This window comes from Nerophis ophidion, linkage group LG12 (assembly GCF_033978795.1).
Source record: "Nerophis ophidion isolate RoL-2023_Sa linkage group LG12, RoL_Noph_v1.0, whole genome shotgun sequence".
Classification (NCBI taxonomy): domain Eukaryota; kingdom Metazoa; phylum Chordata; class Actinopteri; order Syngnathiformes; family Syngnathidae; genus Nerophis; species Nerophis ophidion.
Window position 1 is genome coordinate 22,349,122 of NC_084622.1, and position 18,597 is coordinate 22,367,718.

Genomic DNA, 18,597 nt, shown 5'->3' on the forward strand with positions numbered 1-18,597 from the left:
TACATGAAAACACCCACCAGGAGTGACCTTGCTCCAGCCTGTCCGTCCTGTCCTCGCCTTTCACATCCCCCACCAAGCCTTGCTTCCAGCCTCCATCACCACCCCCCACCTCCCTGGCAATGCCAGGCCATGCCAAGATGCACCTCGCTGCGGTCGTACAAAAAACAACAACATGCAGGCGTCACCAGAAGCTAGCATCAGATCATCTAATTCAGGGGTGTCCAAACTTTTTCCACAGAGGGCCGCACACGGAAGATTTTAAGCATGCGGGGGCCATTTTGATATTTTTGATTTTCAAACCATAACAAAATACATGGAATTCTTTTTTAATCCTGGGGAGCATACAGGGTCTCAGTCACTAAAGTTTTAAAAATAAGTCAAATTATTATTTTTTTATTTTATTTAATGCTTACAGTAAATCTCTATATTAACTTGAGGTTGATGTAAAGTAAAACAAATAAGGTTTTATGCCTTTTCTGTCAAAGACAACTTTGTTTTTTATAGTGAAACTGAAATATGCAGTATTTAGATAGATAGATAGTACTTTATTGATTCCTTCAGGAGAGTTCCTTTATTTAGCAATTAAAGCCCTCAAAGATCAATAATGCAGGACACCATTGATTTGAATTATTTAATATTTTTGAGTAATCACAGTGAAAAGTTAAATAAAATCCTACTAAATATATTGGAGATCTGAAAAGTTCCCCACTCATAAAGTGATACATTTTTATTTTTTTTACTTTTAACACTTAAATTTCAAGATCAACTTCCGATATATCTGTCGATTTTAAGTTTGAACTGTTATTTTGTTTGTTTTATGCTCTTTTGTCAAAACTTTGATGTTTTTATATGGCAACCACACAACATATGCAATATTTTTTTAAGTGATCATTTTTATGCAATAATTCATAGCAGGTTTTTTTTTAGCAATGTAAAAAAAGAAAATGGGGATTAAATTACAGCTGAAAGAAGCAAAAAAGACATTTTTTAAGAAAATTTTGTTTTGAAGGGGTTTTTGCCAAAATCCTGTTGATTTTTGCTGAAGAAAATGAGTGTATGAAATCTAGGTCTAAATTAGACCTAGATAGAGGTTTTTGTTTTGTCTGTACGACATTCCTAACGGAAGTTACAAGCAGTTTTGTCTGTGTTTTTCCCCAGGGGGCGCTAGAGCGCAATTTAGATGTTTGGGGTTTGCTTTTTTAATAGATGGCAAGGTTCGCCATACTGATGTGTGTGTAAACTTTGGTGAGTTTTGAAGCATGTTAATGGGGTCAAATTACAGCGCGAAGGTGCGGAATAATAATAATAATGTTAATAATAATAATAATAATAAAACCTTAGAAATAGGGTCCTCTGTCCCAAAGGGACATTTGGTCCCTAATAAAGACAAAAGGAAAAAAAAATGCCTGCATGGCAGCTTGGTGTCTACATTGCCACTTTTTCTCATTAGATTTCACCTCATTGCACTTTTTAAAAATGTTTTTATTTTTATTTTTGCAATACTATCAATTTTGCCATTTTTGCAGAATGTGTGGCGGGCCGGTAAACGATTAGCTGTGGGCCGCACTTTGGACACCCCTGGTGTAATTGATTAAAAGTAAAATGTCAGAAAACAACAAAAAGATGGATCCAGCCAACTCTGACCTTCCCTAAAGCATGAAAACATCTCCCACACACACACACACACACGCTAATGAAGAGAGTAAATCATGACGAGGTCATGTGTGCAAAAGCCTGCCAGACACCTGCAACCGTGGCTGCAGACCTCCCACAGACGCACACGGTGCAAGATGCCTCTCGGCTGCAAAACCACAACAAAGATCCTAAACACATGAACAATATTTCGTCCACTTTTGATTAGGAGAAATTAGGCCGATAAACCAATTTAATGGATGAACCGTAGTTTTTTTCTGTCTCCTCGGGATCCCCCAGGAGGAGCTGGACAAAAGGGCTGGGGAGAGGAAAGACTGGGCTTCTCTGCTTAGGCTGCTGCCCCCGCGACCCGACCTCGGATAAGCGGAAGAAGATGGATGATTAAAAAAAATAAAAAAATGTTTTGTCTCCGCCTTACGTCCATAGCGGAGATTATCACGCCTCGAAAAAACATTGCTAATGCTACCGCAAATGAGAGCGAGACAATTGTTCCAAAGAAAAGAAAAGTGTTGTCGGGAGGGATGTATATCGTTAAGTTAATATCGATAATAATATTGATATTTGTTATTGATACCCGGTACGTTATGTAATTGGTGGAAATAAAGATGTGGGGAAAAAATCTATTTTTTATTACCATTTTTTTTAATAGCGCATGCTAATATAAACATGCTAACAAAAGCATGTTAATGTTTACAGCGATCATTTTTGGCTAATTTTGAACGCTTAAAGCTAAAAATCACATAGTTCGTTAGCTGGTACTATTATGGAACTATGATAGCTGTTCCCATGCTAATATGCTAACGCTTTACGGTAGCATTTTAGCAAATGTTAACGATATTTTCATATCACAGTTATCGTGACCAAAATTATCAAGGCTATCCATATTATTATCATTATGTGATCAAAAAAGTACTCATTAACATAAATCTTTTGAGCCAATTTTTTTTTTTAATACCTAAAATGAATAGACAAACAGTTAGAAAAGCCAATAATTTGCATGTTTTGTGTTTCTTATGCTTTTAGTTTTAGTGTTTTTAATGTTTTCATGACTATGTTTTTATTGTTAAAATTGAAAAGTATATAAAATAGAATAAAATGTATTATAATAATGTATTAATTCTGGCAGGCGTTGTATCATACTCTGTACAGTGGTCCTTGAAGGCACCGTAAAAGTTATGTAGCTTTTACGTCCATAGCATAGGTTAATATTAGCGTATGCTAATATTAACATGCTATCAAAAGTATGTTAATGTTTATAGCGATCGTTTTTGACTAATTTTGTACGCTTAAAGCAAAAAATCACGGCTTTTGTTAGCTGGCACTATCATGGAACTATGCTAACAGTTCCCATGCTAACATTAAGATGCTAATGCTTTACGGTAGCATTTTAGCAAATGTTAACGATATTTTCATATCACAGTTATCGTGACCAAAATTATCAAGGTTGTCCATATTATCATCATTATGTTCAAAAAAGTACTCATAAGCATAAATCTTTTGACCGTATACCTAAAATGAATAGACAACAGTTAGAAAAGCCAATAATTTGCATGTGTTGTGTTTCTTAAGCCTTTAGTTTTAGTGTTTTAAATGTTTTCATTACTATGTTTTTATTGTTAAAATGGTAAAAATGAAAAGTAATTAAAATAGAATCAAATGTTTTATAATTATGTATTCATTCTGGCGAGCGTTGTGTCCTACTCAGTTCAGCGGTCCTTGAAGGCACCGTGAAAGTTATGTAGCTTTTACGTCCATAGCAGAGGTTCTCACACCGCGCAAAACATTGCTAATGCTAACGCATATGAGAGCACGACATTTGTTCCAAAGAAAAGTGTTGTCGGTAGGAATGTATATCGTTAAGATTTGATCGATACGATACCCTTATTGATAATTGTTTTCAATACCTACGATATGCAATTGGTGTAAATAAAGATGTGGAAAAAATAAAAATAAAAAATGTTTTTTTATTAGTGCATGCTAACATTAACATGCTAACAAATCATGTTAATGTTTATAGTGATCGTTTTTGGCAAATTTTTGTTAGCTTAAAGCTAAAAATCACGTATTTTGTAGGTTGGCACTATCATGGAAGTATGATAACTGTTCCCATGCTAATATTAACATGCTAATGTGTTATGGTAGCATTTTAGCAAATGTTAACAATATTTTTATATCAGTTAAAGTGACCAAAATGTTCAAGGTCATCCGTATTACTGTCCTACATCAAACTAAAATATAAATATGTGGAGAGCCAGAGCCGGCAGTCCGACAGCGAGGCAGGGCATTCCGGAGCCCGGCCCAAGATGGCGGCGAGGAGGCGTGGACTGCGAGCAAGCAGCTAGGCGGGGTGCGCTGGAATCAAACACATTTTTGTTAAATAACCATCACAGATGCTGGCTTTTGAACTTTGCGCCTATAACAATCCGGATGGTTATTTTCCTCTTTGTTCCGGAGGACACCACGTCCACAGTTTCCTAATATAATTTGAAATGTAGACTCGTCAGACCACAGAAAACTTTTCTACTTTGCCTCAGTCCATCTTAGATGAGTTCGGGCCCAGCGAAGCCGGCGGCGTTCCTGGGTGTTGTTGATAGATGGCTTTCGCTTTGCATAGTAGAGTTTTAACTTGCACTTACAGATGTAGCAACCAACTGTAGTTACTGACAGTGGTTTTATGAAGTGTTCCTGAACCCATGTGGTGATATCCTTTACACACCGATGTCGGTTTTTGATGCAGTACCACCTGAGGGGCCAAAGGTGCATAATATCCTCGCTTACATGCAGTGATTTCTCCAGATTCTCTGAACCTTTTGATGATTTTACGGACTGTAGATGGTAAAATCCCCAAATTCCTTGTAATAGCTCGTTGAGAAATGTTGTTCTAAAACTGTTCGACAATTTGCTAACAAAGTGGAGACCCTCACCCCATCCTTGTTTGTGAATTATTTAGCATTTTTTGGGAAGCTGCTTTTATACCCAATCATGGCACCCACCTGTTCCCAATTAGCCTGCACACCTGTGGGATGTTCCAAATAAGTGTTTGATGAGCATTCCTCAACTTTATCAGTATTTATTGCCACCTTTCCCAACTTCTTTGTCACATGTTGCTGGCATCAAATTCTAAAGTTAATGATCATTTGCAAAAAAATAAAAAAAGTTTATCAGTTTGAACATCAAATATGTTGTCTTTGTAGCATATTCAACTGAATATGGGTTGAAAAGGATTTGCAAATCATTGTATTCTGTTTATATTTACATCTAACACAATTTCCCAACTCATATGGAATCGGGGTTTGTAGAAAAGCCAATAATTTGCATTTTTAGTGAACAACAAAAAATCAGATTTTTTTTCCAAACCGTCTCACCCAGGCCTGGGAAAAATGTGTTTCCACTGCTTTAACATCAAGTTGAGGATGGAGCAGCTTAAACCCAACAACAGGTGTGTTTAAGTACATTTAGCGAACACTAATGAAAAGGATGAAGAGAAATGGCCACTTTTAATCAACAAAAGAAAGTGATCAGCTCTGCAAAAGTGTTGAAAGGCAATAAATGCTCACGCTGCACAGCTGCTGCAAATCACTTCAACCTTTTTTGAGCACAGTTTGCCCGAAGCCTTTGAAACTAACAACCTGCATCAACACCCTGTCTATTATTGGCAGGGCCTTTGTGCCTGCAAGCCTGACGCTAATCAAGGCGGCGCTCTCGTGTAAAAGGCAAAACCACGTAATGACAACACCTGCAAGGAAAAACTAACCAGGAGTCATAAGTGGCCAATCACTAGAGAACAAAACCTGCATTTTATAATTGAGCGTTTTATGTTGAAGAATTTAAGTAACTTCATTGGGATTTAATTTCATTGACATTCCACTTTGAAAGTTTTACACCAAATAGTTTCAGAGTGGAAATGTATATTTGTGTTTTCATGAACAAAACATCTAGAAATGTAGATCACTGTCATTACGCATAGACATCAATGACAGGTGGATATCACAACCACATGCAATGTGACATTTTGTTGCATGTGGTTGAGTTTTTCCTTGCCCTGATGTGGGATCTGAACCAAGGATTTCGTGGCTTGTGCAGCCCTTTGAGACACTTATGATTTAGAGCTATATAAATAAACATTGATTGATTAATAGGGATGTCTGATATATATATATATATATATATATATATATATATATGTATATATATATATATATATATATATATATATATATATATATATATATATATATGTACACAAACCCCGTTTCAATAAGAGCTGGGCCTGAGCTCATCTAAGATGGACTGATGCAAAGTGGAAAAGTGTTCTGTGGTCTGACGAATCCACATTTCAAATTATATTTGGAAACACAGGACGTGGTGTCCTCCAGAACAAAGAGGAAAATAACCATTCAGATTGTTATAGGTGCAAAGTTCCAAAGTCAGCATCTGTGATGGTATGGGGGTGCATTAGTGCCCAAGGCAAGGGTAACTTACACATCTGTGATGGCACCATTAATGCTGAATGGTCCATACAGGTTTTGGAGCAACATATGTTGTCATCCAAGCAACGTTATCATGGACGCCCCAGCTTATTTCAGCAAGACAATGCCAAGCCACGTGTTACAACAGTCTTGCTTTGTAGTAAAAGAGTGCGGGTACTTTCCTGGCCCGCCTACAGTCCAGACCTGTCTCCCATGGAAAATGTGTGGCGCATTATGAAGCGTAAAATACGACAGCGGAGACCCCGGACTGTTGAACGACTGAAGCTCTACATAAAACAAGAATGGGAAAGAATTCCACTTTCAAAGCTTCAACAATTAGTTTCCTCAGTTCCCAAACGTTTATTGAGTGTTGTTAAAAGAAAGGGTGATGTAACACAGTGGTGAACATGCCCTTTCCCAACTACTTTGGCACGTGTTGCAGCCATGAAACTCAAAATTAATTATTATTTGCAACAACAAAAATTAAGTTATGAGTTTGAACATCAATTATCTTGTCTTTGTAGTGCATTCAATTGGATACGGGTTGAAAATGATTTGCAAATCATTGTATTCCGTTTATATTTACATCTAACACAACTTCCCAACTCATATGGAAACCGGGTTGGTATATACGTACACACACACACATATATATATATATATATATATATATATATATATATATATATATATATATACATATATGTGTGTGTGTGTGTGTATGGCCGCAATACACTGTTTCCCACCTACATCTTTCTTCTTTGACGTCCCCATTATTCATTGTAAGAATTGCAAAAGATTCAGCAACACAGAGTCCATAATACTGTGGAATTATGCGATGAAAAGAGACAACTTTTAGCCGTGATCGGTGCTGGAAAAAAATGTCCTCTACAAAGCGTGACGTCACGCGCACGCGTCATCATACCGCGACGTTTTAGCATGATACTTCCACGGGGAATTTAAAATTGCAATTTAGTAAACTAAAGCGGCCGTATTGGCATGTGTTGCAATGTTAATATTTCATCATTGATATATAAACTATCAGACTGCGTGGTCGCTAGTAGTGGCTTTCAGTAGGTTTTTAACTGCAATAAGAAACATATGTTTAATGTATTGTAAGATTTTTGGGGTTAAAATAAAGCCAATAATGCCATTTTTTGTAGTTCCCTGTTATTTATAAAAGTACCAAAATGTATTGAAATACATACATACAAAATGAAATACATTTTGGTACCGGTACTAAAATATCAGTATCGTGACAACCCTACTTTCAACACAACTAAAAGTTGCATGAAACCAAAAGTCACGTGTGCCATCACCGTCAAAGTCCAACTTTGTCGCCACATTTTCAAACCGGATAAAGCCGGACTTATTTCCCAAAACCCAAAGGAATCATTTTACCAGCATTTCCAAAAGAGGAAACCTGGCCAAACCAAATAAACTCTGCCAACGCGCTCCATTTTAAATAAAACAACCGCTCGCTTTTCTTGCTCGCACATCAGCGCCACCAAAAAAAAAACAAAAAACGCACACTTTCCTTTTGTCTGCTTCAAATATAAACAAATAAATAAATGAACACACAGTTATTAATTATTCCGAGGCAGGAATCAAATATACATGTGTCGAGAGATTTGCGTGTGCGTGCGTGCGAGTGCAAACCTGCAAGGAGAATCCCTGGAGGTGGATGGAAAGGCGGCCCCGCCGAGCAACTGACGCACGAGCGCAGAGCAATGAAGAACAGTCAGGTAAACAGTTGCGTTTGAGAACATAAAATGCACAAATTGTTCCACATTTTGGTTTGTTAGCGCATAAAGACGTGATTTGTTAATTAAACAGCAAAACACTTCATGTGGTACGCACACACACACCCATTTTATACATGGCTGAGTGTGCATCAAAGGGAAGTAGAAATACAGAAAGGACTGTCGAAGGCCACAATGCACCTCAGTAGACATCAGGCATGATACTGAAAGGTGATGCCGATATTGCAGTAAGTACAAACCCCGTTTCCATATGAGTTGGGAAATTGTGTTAGATGTAAATATAAACAGAATACAATGATTTGCAAATCCTTTTCAACCCATATTCAGTTGAATATGCTACAAAGACAACATATTTGATGTTCAAACTCATAAAGATTTTTTTTTGCAAATAATCATTAACTTTAGAATTTGATGCCAGCAACACGTGACAAAGAAGTTGGGAAAGGTGGCAATAAATACTGATAAAGTTGAGGAATGCTCATCAAACACTTATTTGGAACATCCCACAGGTGTGCAGGCTAAATTGGGAACGGGTGGGTGCCATGATTGGGTATAAAAGCAGCTTCCACGAAATGCTAAGTAATTCACAAACAAGGATGGGGTGAGGGTCACCACTTTGTAAGCAAATTGTTGAACAGTTTTAGAACAACATTTCTCAACGAGCTATTGCAAGGAATTTAGGGATTTTACCATCTACGGTCTGTAAAATCATCAAAAAGTTCAGAGAATCTGGAGAAATCACTGCACGTAAGCGATGATATTACGGACTTTTGACCCCTCAGGCGGTACTGCATCAAAAACCGACATCAGTGTGTAAAGAATATCACCACATGGGCTCAGGAACACTTCATATAACCCCTGTCAGTAACTACAGTTGGTCGCTACATCTGTAAGTGCAAGTTACAACTCTCCTATGCAAAGCAAAACCCATTTGTCAACAATATCCTGAAACGCCGCCGGCTTGGCTGGGCCCAAGCTCACCTAAGATGGACTGATGCAGAGTGGAAAAGTGTTCTGTGGTCTGACGAGTCCACATTTCAAATTACATTTGGAAACTGTGGACGTGGTGTCCTCCAGAACAAAGAGGAAAATAACCATTCGGATTGTTATAGGCGCAAAGTTCAAAAGCCAGCATCTGTGATGGTATGGGGGTGTATTAGTGCCCAAGGCATGGGTAACTTACACATCTGTGATGGCACCATTAATGCTGAAAGGTACATACAGGTTTTGGAGCAACATATGTTGTCATCCAAGCAACGTTATCATGGACGCCCCTGCTTATTTCAGCAAGACAAGTGTTACAACAGCGTGACTTCGTAAAAAAAGAGTGTGGGTACTTTCCTGGCCCGCCTGCAGTCCAGACCTGTCTCCCATGGAAAATGTGTGGCGCATTATGAAGCGTAAAATACGACAGCGGAGACCCCGGACTGTTGAACGACTGAAGCTCAACATAAAGCAAGAATGGGAAAGAATTCCACTTTCAAAGCTTCAACAATTAGTTTCCTCAGTTCCCAAACGTTTGAGTGTTGTTAAAAGAAAAGGTGATGTAACACAGTGGTGAACATGCCCTTTCCCAACTACTTTGGCACATGTTACAGCCATGAAATTCTAAGTTAATTATTATTTGCAAAAAAAATAAGGTTTGTGAGTTTGAACATCAAATATCTAAGCAGGGAAGCCCAGACTTCTCTCTCCCCAGCCACTTCGTCCAGCTCCTCCCAGGGTTTCCCCGCGGCTTCCTACTGGTTGTAATCGCCCGAAACACTTGACCAGATGCCCGAACCACCTCATCTGGCTCCTCTCGATGTGGAGGAGCAGCGGCTTTACTTAGCTCCCCCCGGATGACAGAGCTTCTCACCCTATCTCTAAGGGAGAAACCCGCCACCCGGCGGAGGAAACTCATTTGGGCCGCTTGTACCCGGGATCTTATCCTTTCGGTCATAGGTGAGGATGGGAACCTAGATCGGCCGGTAAATTGAGAGCTTTTCCTTCCGGCTCAGCTCCTACTTCACCACAATTATCATGTTCTGTGGACTGGATTCTGTTTAGTTATGTTCTGATTGTTTTTGACTCCATTAGTGTAACGACCGGGTCGCATCCTAATGCAGAGTTCGTTCTCCCAGGAATGCAGACGAGCCTCGGACACAGCGTGAAGGTAGGAATAAATGATTTAGTTAAAAATAAATCAGAATTTGACAAAGAAAAATGTGCGCATAGCACTTAAGGCAAAAAAACTAAAAGAGCTAGCATGGGAGCTAGAAGACAAAGAGCCTAACCTGGAAACTAATAGGTAGCGAGCAGGAAACAGAAGTCGTCACTTGTTGTAAGAAAACAAACTAGGAAGCCAGACTGACTGATGGGAGAAGGCAGGCTTAAATAATGTCGGTGATTACAAAACACAGGTGTGCGTCCGGAACAAGCGGCAGGTTAAAATAATAAGTAACTATGGTAACCAACTGAGGGGTGCACAAACAGGAACCAAAGGAATCCAAAACCAACAGAAAACACAAAAGACTCAAAATTCTATTCATAACAAGGCACACTCACTGATTGATTTAGACTGTGTATAAAAAAACCCAGAAAATAAAACATTAGCTTAACTTTACTCCTGTTTTCCCATTTTCTGAAGCAGAGGGGGAGGAGCTCCTCCCAGTCTCGCTGAGAGCTCGACCTAATAAATGCGTACTTCCACCTTGCTGTGACCTCACAACGTAGCCAGACTGCAAAACCCTGTGATTAGCTTGCAAGCTCACTCCAAAATGCATTGAACCTTAAGATTTGATACTTTGGCATTGTTTAACACAAGTATCCAAAACATTTACAGTATAAGTCAGAAAAGACTGAATTAATCATAGGTCCCCTTGAAGAAATTAAACTGAAAGTCTAGTTGTGATTAGTAAGAAACATAGATATGTGTTTTTCGGACTTCCTGGGGACCATGGCAACAAGGTGGAGTGGCCCACATATTTCAAACCAGACTAAGGACATTTGATGCAATGACACGCACTATTTTGGCTTCAAACTGCAGAAAATATATCTCTTGCTAAAAAAGCATAAAGTAGCTGATGGAGGATTAAATATTTAGCTTGATACACACACACACACACACACACACACACACACACACACACACACACACACACACACACACACACACACACACACACACACACACGCTCAAACAGTTCTCCAGCCTACTTAAGAGAGTTCACATGTAGAGCAAAGCCACTTCTGGGAATCACAGTTTAGCCCTTTTCTTTTTCATGGCCTCGGTCCCTGAGACTCACAAACACCCAGAGATGCCAGAAACACACAATTGTGTTCAAATTCACAAAGCCTGCAAAAGTCGCACACGTTTCAGACACCAGGTCTCTTTGTCAAGGCTGCAGGTTTTATCATTAATCACATTTGACGGCGCTCGTTGTGTGTGTGTGTGTGTGTGTGTGTGTGTGTGTGTGTCTGCGACGTGTCCCGCGGGGCCGAGTAGGGAAAGTGAGGTTCAAAGACCTCCTGACAGAACGCTAAATCAATATTAATACATGCTCGCACACGAGCGCGGTTAAGCGTACGCACACCTACAACAAAGAGACGTCAGAGGGCATTGTCTCTCCATCAGTGTCTGCTGCTCCTCCATAGACACTCTTTGTCTGATTCCAATACTTGCATGTGGATATATTACGTTGTTGCGCAACAGTACTAGTGATTCTGGTGCCACAAGTTCCCACACACTGATGACATCTTTTGCACAATTAGCCTTTTCATATAAAGCCGAAAGGGAATGGAACGACCTCACAACAATCTTGAAAAGTTTAACAGATTACTCTTCATTTACAATTGTAGCTAAAAAGTGGATTTGGAGCAATGAAAGCTGCTCACACGGTCACTAAGGTGGCCACTATGATTCGACACATCAACTTTCCGTATTTTTCGGATTATAAGTCACTACGTAGTATACGTCGCAGCGGCCGAAAATGCATAATAAAGAAGGAAAACAAACATATATACTTCGCAACTGAGTATAAGTCGTATTTTGGGGGAAATTTATTTGATAAAAACCAACAGCAAGAATACACATTTGAAAGGCAATTCAAAATAAATAATTGAATAAGTGTACGTTATATGAGGCATAAATAACCAACTGAGAAGGTGCCTGGTAAGTTAACGCAGTGATTTTCAACCTTTTTTGAGCCAAGGCACATTTTTTGCGTTGACACAATGCGGAGGCACACCACCAGCAAAAATCATTAAACAACGAAAGTCAGTTGACTGTAAAAAGTTGTTGTCGCAATTGTTGGATATGACTTTAAAGCATAAGCAAGCATACATCACTATAGCTCTTGTCTCAAAGTAGGTGTACTGTCACCACCTGTCACATCACGCCCTGACTTATTTTGACTTTTTTGCTGTTTTCCTGTCCGTAGTGCATTACTTCTTGTCCTGCGCTCCTATTTTGGTGGCTTTTTCTCTTTTTCTGGTATTTTCCTGTAACAGTTATAGGTCTTCCTTTGAGTGATGTTTCCCGCATCTACTTTGTTTTTATCCTTCTTTGTGGGGAGATTGTTGATTGTCATTTCATGTTCGGATGTACATTTTGGATGCCATCTTTTCCCCACAGTAAGTCTTTGCTGTTGTCCAGCATTCTGTTTTTGTTTATTTTGTAGCCAGTTCAGTTTTAGTTTTGTTCTGCATAGCCATGCCTAAGCTTTTATGGCTTTTCTTAGGGAACCTCACTCTTTGTTTATTTTTTGTTTAAGCAATAGACACCCTTTTACCTTCACACTGCCTCCCGCTGTTTCCAAAATCTACAAAGCAATTAGCTACCTGCTGCCACCTACTGATATGGAAGAGTATTACAAGGTTACTCTGTCGAACTCTAGACAGCACCGACACTCAAAAACAACACATCATTTGCAGACTATAATTACTGGTTTGCAAAAAATATTTTTCACCCCAAATAGGTGAAAACAGATAATCTCCCACGGCACACCAGACTGTATCTCACGGCACAGCACAGTGGTTGAAAAACACTGTGTTAACGTAACATATTATGGTAAGAGTCATTCAAATAACTATAACATATAGAACATGCTATACCTTTACCAAACAATCTGTCACTCCTAATCCATAAATCCCATGAAATCGTCTTCCTGGATGTCGCTTCTAAACAACTCTGCCAACTCCAAAGGTATGCGCCGCTTCCTCTTATCGTTTTCTGCTGCATATTTCACTACGTCCAGCTTGTAATCTGCAGTACATGATTTCCTTTTCAACGCCATTTTTGTTCAGCCCCTCTCAGTTTTTATAAGTTACCGCCAACAATGAAATGATCCGTCTTAATAGCTACGGTAGTAGCATATAGCAGTTAGCATCCCATGACCCACAATGCACTTCTGCCATGACCCTCCCATGCTGAATTCTTATTGGTTGACGTGTGTGTGACGATTGCTGACATTTTCTTGGTCTCTTCCGTGAATTAGATAAATAATATTATTTGATATTTTACGGAAATGTGTTACTAATTTCACACGTCGCGCCCCCGGCCAATTTATGAAAAAAACTGACACTTATAGTCCGAAAAATACGGTAATGTGTATTATATTTATCCATGACAGCATTTTTGTTGTAAATTGTAAAGTATGTCTCCTAAAATCATTGTTGTTTTTACAAATGATGACAGATGTGAACAAGAGCATGTATTGTCTTTGTGTGATGATGTAAATGAGGTGTGGTTGTATTGTATATTAAGTATGTGTCCATGAAAGGGCATTTAATGACTTTTCTTAATTTGATTACATGATATGGTTTGATTTTATTGTCATGTTATTGCATGATTTTTGTGTCCCTTTAATTTAGGTAGCCAGGGACTGCAGATGGAAATGAGCTATTCAGCTATAATCTGGTACAGAACATATCTGTCTTTGAGCTTCATGTTTCTGTGCGTTGTCCCTTGAAATAGAGACTAAACCAATACGACATTTGTACACCTTATCACATGAACAATGCGTTCTCCAACAGGAAGAAGGAGACGGACACAGCGGTCTATTGTTCCGTGTGTGTTCTATGGACAAATAAAACACACACACACACAAAGGATTCTCCGTCTGGGGTCTGTCTTTAGTTTTCCCAAGTAAAAAAAAAACAAAACAAAAAACACTCCGGTCTACATAGAGACTGACTCACCAACCCCTGGGATTCTTTGTTTGGGTACTCGATTTAGTGTAAGAATACGCAGACTAGTTTGGTAAACGCAATGTTTGGACGTATGAGAACCAAGACAGTGTATGAAAACCGGGAAACATTTTTTTCTGTAAATCATACAAAAACAGAGGAGTATCACTTTAGGGCTGGGCGAAATATCGATATACAGATATATCGCGGGTTTGTCTCTGTGCCATATAGAAAATGACTATATCGTAATATTCCAGTATACGTTCTCACGCAGTTGCTTTTAGCTGCGGGCATTTATCTCTCTTTCCTGTCTCTCCTTCTCACGGACAAGCAGGCGCACACTCTTACATACGTCACATACTGTCATGTCATATGTCACATTCGTATACGCCCTCGCCCAGCAGAGAGGTAGCGGGGTGGCTAACGTTAGCTGTGATGCTAGCGGGTTTTTGCCAGAGAAAGAAGGTGCAAATCTGGGAACAAATGAAGGAAAAATTAATTCCCAAGAAAAACAGCACGGGGTCCATCGTCTGGCGGTGGTTCTGCTTCAAGCGGGAATATATCGAATAGACAACTTTAATTTGCATGTGTGTGTTATGATCCGCCGCCCGGATCATATATTGTTTTGGTTTTTGAGTCCTTTTGTGTTTCCTGTTTGTTTTTGGACTCTTTCGATCCCTGGTTTGGCTTTTCCTTGTTTTACCTCGTTACCATGGTTTCTCATTTGTTCCACCTGCTCCTATTTTTTAAGCGCACCTGTGTTTTGATTATTGCTTTAGTATTTAAAGGGGAACATTATCACCATACCTATGTAAGCGTCAATATATACCTTGATGGTGCAGAAAAAAGACCATCTATTTTTTTAACCGATTTCCGAACTCTAAATGGGTGAATTTTGGCGAATTAAACGCCTTTCTGTTCATCGGGCTGGAGGCAATGACGTCAGAATGTGACGTCGCCAAGGTAACACACCCACCATTTTCATTACATTACAAACACCGGGTCTCAGCTCTGTTATTTTCCGTTTTTTTGACTATTTTTTGGAACCTTGGAGACATCATGCCTCGACGGTGTGTTGTCGGAGGGTGTAACAACACTAACAGGGAGGGATTCAAGTTGCACCACTGGCCCGAAGATGCCAAAGTGTCTGCAGCCAGACCCCCATTGAATGTGCCAGAGTGTCTCCACATTTTACCGGCGATGCTAAGACAGACATGGCACAGAGATGTATGGATAACCTGCAAATGCATTTGCAACGATAGTCAACAAAATCACAAAGGTGAGTTTTGTTGATGTTGACTGCCAGCTAATCGATGCTAACATGCTACGCTAATCGATGCTAACATGCTATTTACCGGCGGTGCTAAAGCAGACATGGCACAGAGATGTATGGATAACCTGTAGATGCATTTGCAACTATATTACGTTTCCTTCCACCCACATTTAATGCGAAAAAAACACTTACCAATCGACGGATTTAAGTTGCTCCAGTGTCAAAAGATGCAAAAGTCCTGATCGTTTGGTCCGCACATTTTACCGGCGATGCTAACGCAGCTATTCGGCCATGCTATGGCTATGAATAGCGTCAATAGCTATTCGCTCAATAGCTTCAGTTTCTTCTTCAATACTTTCATACTTCAACCATCTGTTTCAATACATGCGTAATCTGTTGAATCGCTTAAATTGCTGAAATCTGAGTTTGAATCCGAGCTAATGTCACTATATCTTGCTGTGGTATTCCCATTGTTTGTTTACATTGGCAGCACTGTGTGACGTCACAGGGAAATGGCCAGTGTCTTCGCAGAGAGTCGAAAATAAGGCACTTTAAAGCTTTATTTAGGGATATTCCGAGACCGGTAAAATTTTGAAACTTCAAAAAATACAACAAGCCACAGGGAACTGATTTTTATTGTTTTTAACCCTTTTGAAATTGTGATAATGTTCCCCTTTAAGCCTGCCTTCGACCTCAGTTCTGTCTTGATCCGTTGTTTGCTATAAGCTGCACTCACGTTGGTATTTCCTCTACGTCTAGACTTGTGCTAAGTTTCACCTTAGCTTCTCATGTGCTCGGCACGTCAATTTTGGACTCTTGACTCACTGCTTTGTTTAGCGTTAGCTTCCCGTGCGTAGGCACGCACTCTCTTTTGGCGTTTTGTACCAGTGTTATTTTATTTTTGTACATTAAACCAAGCTGTTACCTACAATTCCTGTCATTCTGGTCCATTTGCATCTTGGGGTGACAAAACGCGCATCCACAATGCGAGCACCGCGTGACAGTGTGGGGCACAAGCGTTGCTACCAAAAGTAGCATTACTGCTAATAAGTAGCATCATTTGAAAAGTCACCAGCTAATAACTTTAATAAATACAGTTTTGGTAAATCGACCTAACCTTTGTGATTTCCTTCTCTGCATGAAAGTTAAAAAGTAGCATATATTAATGCAGTATGCAGCATAGAATCATCATACTGCTGTGATTATATGCATCAAGTGTTCATTCAAGGCTAAGGCAAAATACCGAGAAACATATCGTATATCGCGATATGGCCTAAAAATATTGCGGTATTAAAAAAAGGCAATATCGCCCAGCCCTATATCAGTTAGGTGTGCACGATAGTGAAAATTTATAATATAAATGATACAAATTTGGGCGACGATTGTCATATTTTCATAAGGCAGCGCTCGGCAAATTAAGGCCCATTAAGCTTTTAAATCTGCCTCGCCGGACATTCCCAAATAATTTTTTTTAGATTTTTAAGATGGAAAGTGTAGCTGCCATTATGTTGTGCAGTCATGTTTTCATACTACCGTAAGTCTTGAACTATACAAGTATTTTAATGGTTGGAATCTGCGCTTTTGCATGAGTTGGGAAATTGTGTTAGATATAAATATAAACGGAATACAATGATTTGCAAATCCTTTTCAACCCATATTCAGTTGAATATGCTACAAAGACAACATATTTTATGTTCAAACTGATAAACTTTTTTTTTTTTTTACAAATAATCATTAACTTTAGAATTTGATGGCAGCAACACGTGACAAAGAAGTTGAGAAAGGTGGAAATAAATACTGATAAAGTTGAGGAATGCTCATCAAACACTTATTTGGAACATCCCACAGGTGTGCAGGCAAATTGGGAACAGGTGTGTGCCATGATTGAGTATAAAAGCAGCTTCCATGAAATGCTAAGTAATTTACAAACAAGGATGGGTTGAGGGTCACCACTTTGTAAGCAAATTGTCGAACAGTTTTAGAACAACATTTCTCAATGAGCTATTGCAAGGAATTTAGGGATTTTACCATCTATGGTCCGTAAAATCCTCAAAAGGTTCAGAGAATCTGGAGAAATAACTGCACATAAGCGACGATATTATGGACCTTTGATCTCTCAGGCGGTACTGCATCAAAAACCGACATCAGTGTGTAAAGGATATCGCACCGTGGGCTCAGGAACACTTCATAAAACCACTGTCAGTAACTACAGTTGGTCGCTACATCTGTAAGTGCAAGTTAAAACTCTACTATGCAAAGCAAAACCCATTTATCAACAACACCCAAAAAAGCTGCCGGCTTCGCTAGGCTCAAGCTCACCTAAGATGGACTGATCCACCGTGCTGCCTATATTGAAAAGCCCACCTTCTTTATTTTAATGTACATTCTAGGTGTCTTTCAGTAAAAAAAAAAAATATATATATTTTTGTACGGCGGTCTATCATAGCGCTTTTTTAGCATTTTTCGCACACTCTTGGCATTCTCTCGATGAGCTTTGAGAGGTAGTTGTCATGTCTTCGTGATCATTTCCTGTTTAGTTATGTTTTGTTTTTGAATCCATTAGTTCCTGTTTTTGCGCACCCTGGTTTGTTTTTGTTTCCATGACTACCAATCAGTTCACCTGTTCTCACAACTCACACACCTGATTCCCTTGGACTCATGCACCTGTTGTCAATCACCACGCCACTATTTAAGCCTGCAGTTGCCAGGCAGTCAGCCTGGCGACATCCCTCTCTATCACCTTCTACACACCCATGTTATCCATGCCGATGGATACATGCTCTTTCTCGGTCCAAGTAAGTTTTTCATGCCATAGTTTGTAAGTTTTGTTATATGTTCATAGTTTTGCCTTAGTGCAAGTTTTTGTGTTCATAGCCAGGTTTCTGTACCTCCTCTGAGAGCGCCTTTTGTTTATACCCTTTGTTTTTATAATACCTTTTGAGTGTTAAGACTATAAGATGCCCTTACCTTCATGCCATGCCAATTCCAATCGCTTTGCACCACGGGGAAAAAACCCACACCAAAGTCCACATCAAGACAGTAGTCACCTGAAATGGCTTTCACTTCACAGGTGTGCTTGAAGCTTGTCAAGAGAATGCAAAGAGTGTGCAAAGCAGTAATCAGAGCAAAGTGAAGTGAAGTGAAGTGAATTATATTTATATACCGCTTTTCCCTCAAGTGACTCAAAGCGCTTTACATAGTGAAACCCAGTATCTTAGTTGCAATTAAACCAGTGCGGGTGGCACCGGGAGCAGGTGGGTAAAGGTTCTTA

The 18,597-nt window shown here is 39.3% G+C and overlaps 1 protein-coding gene across 3 annotated transcripts in view; it reads right to left on the reverse strand.

Annotated features, from left to right (window-relative positions):
- The window catches only part of znf423 (zinc finger protein 423), a 419,133-nt gene that overhangs the window by 77,601 nt on the left and 322,935 nt on the right, over positions 1 to 18,597 (reverse strand). The window lies entirely within an intron of this gene.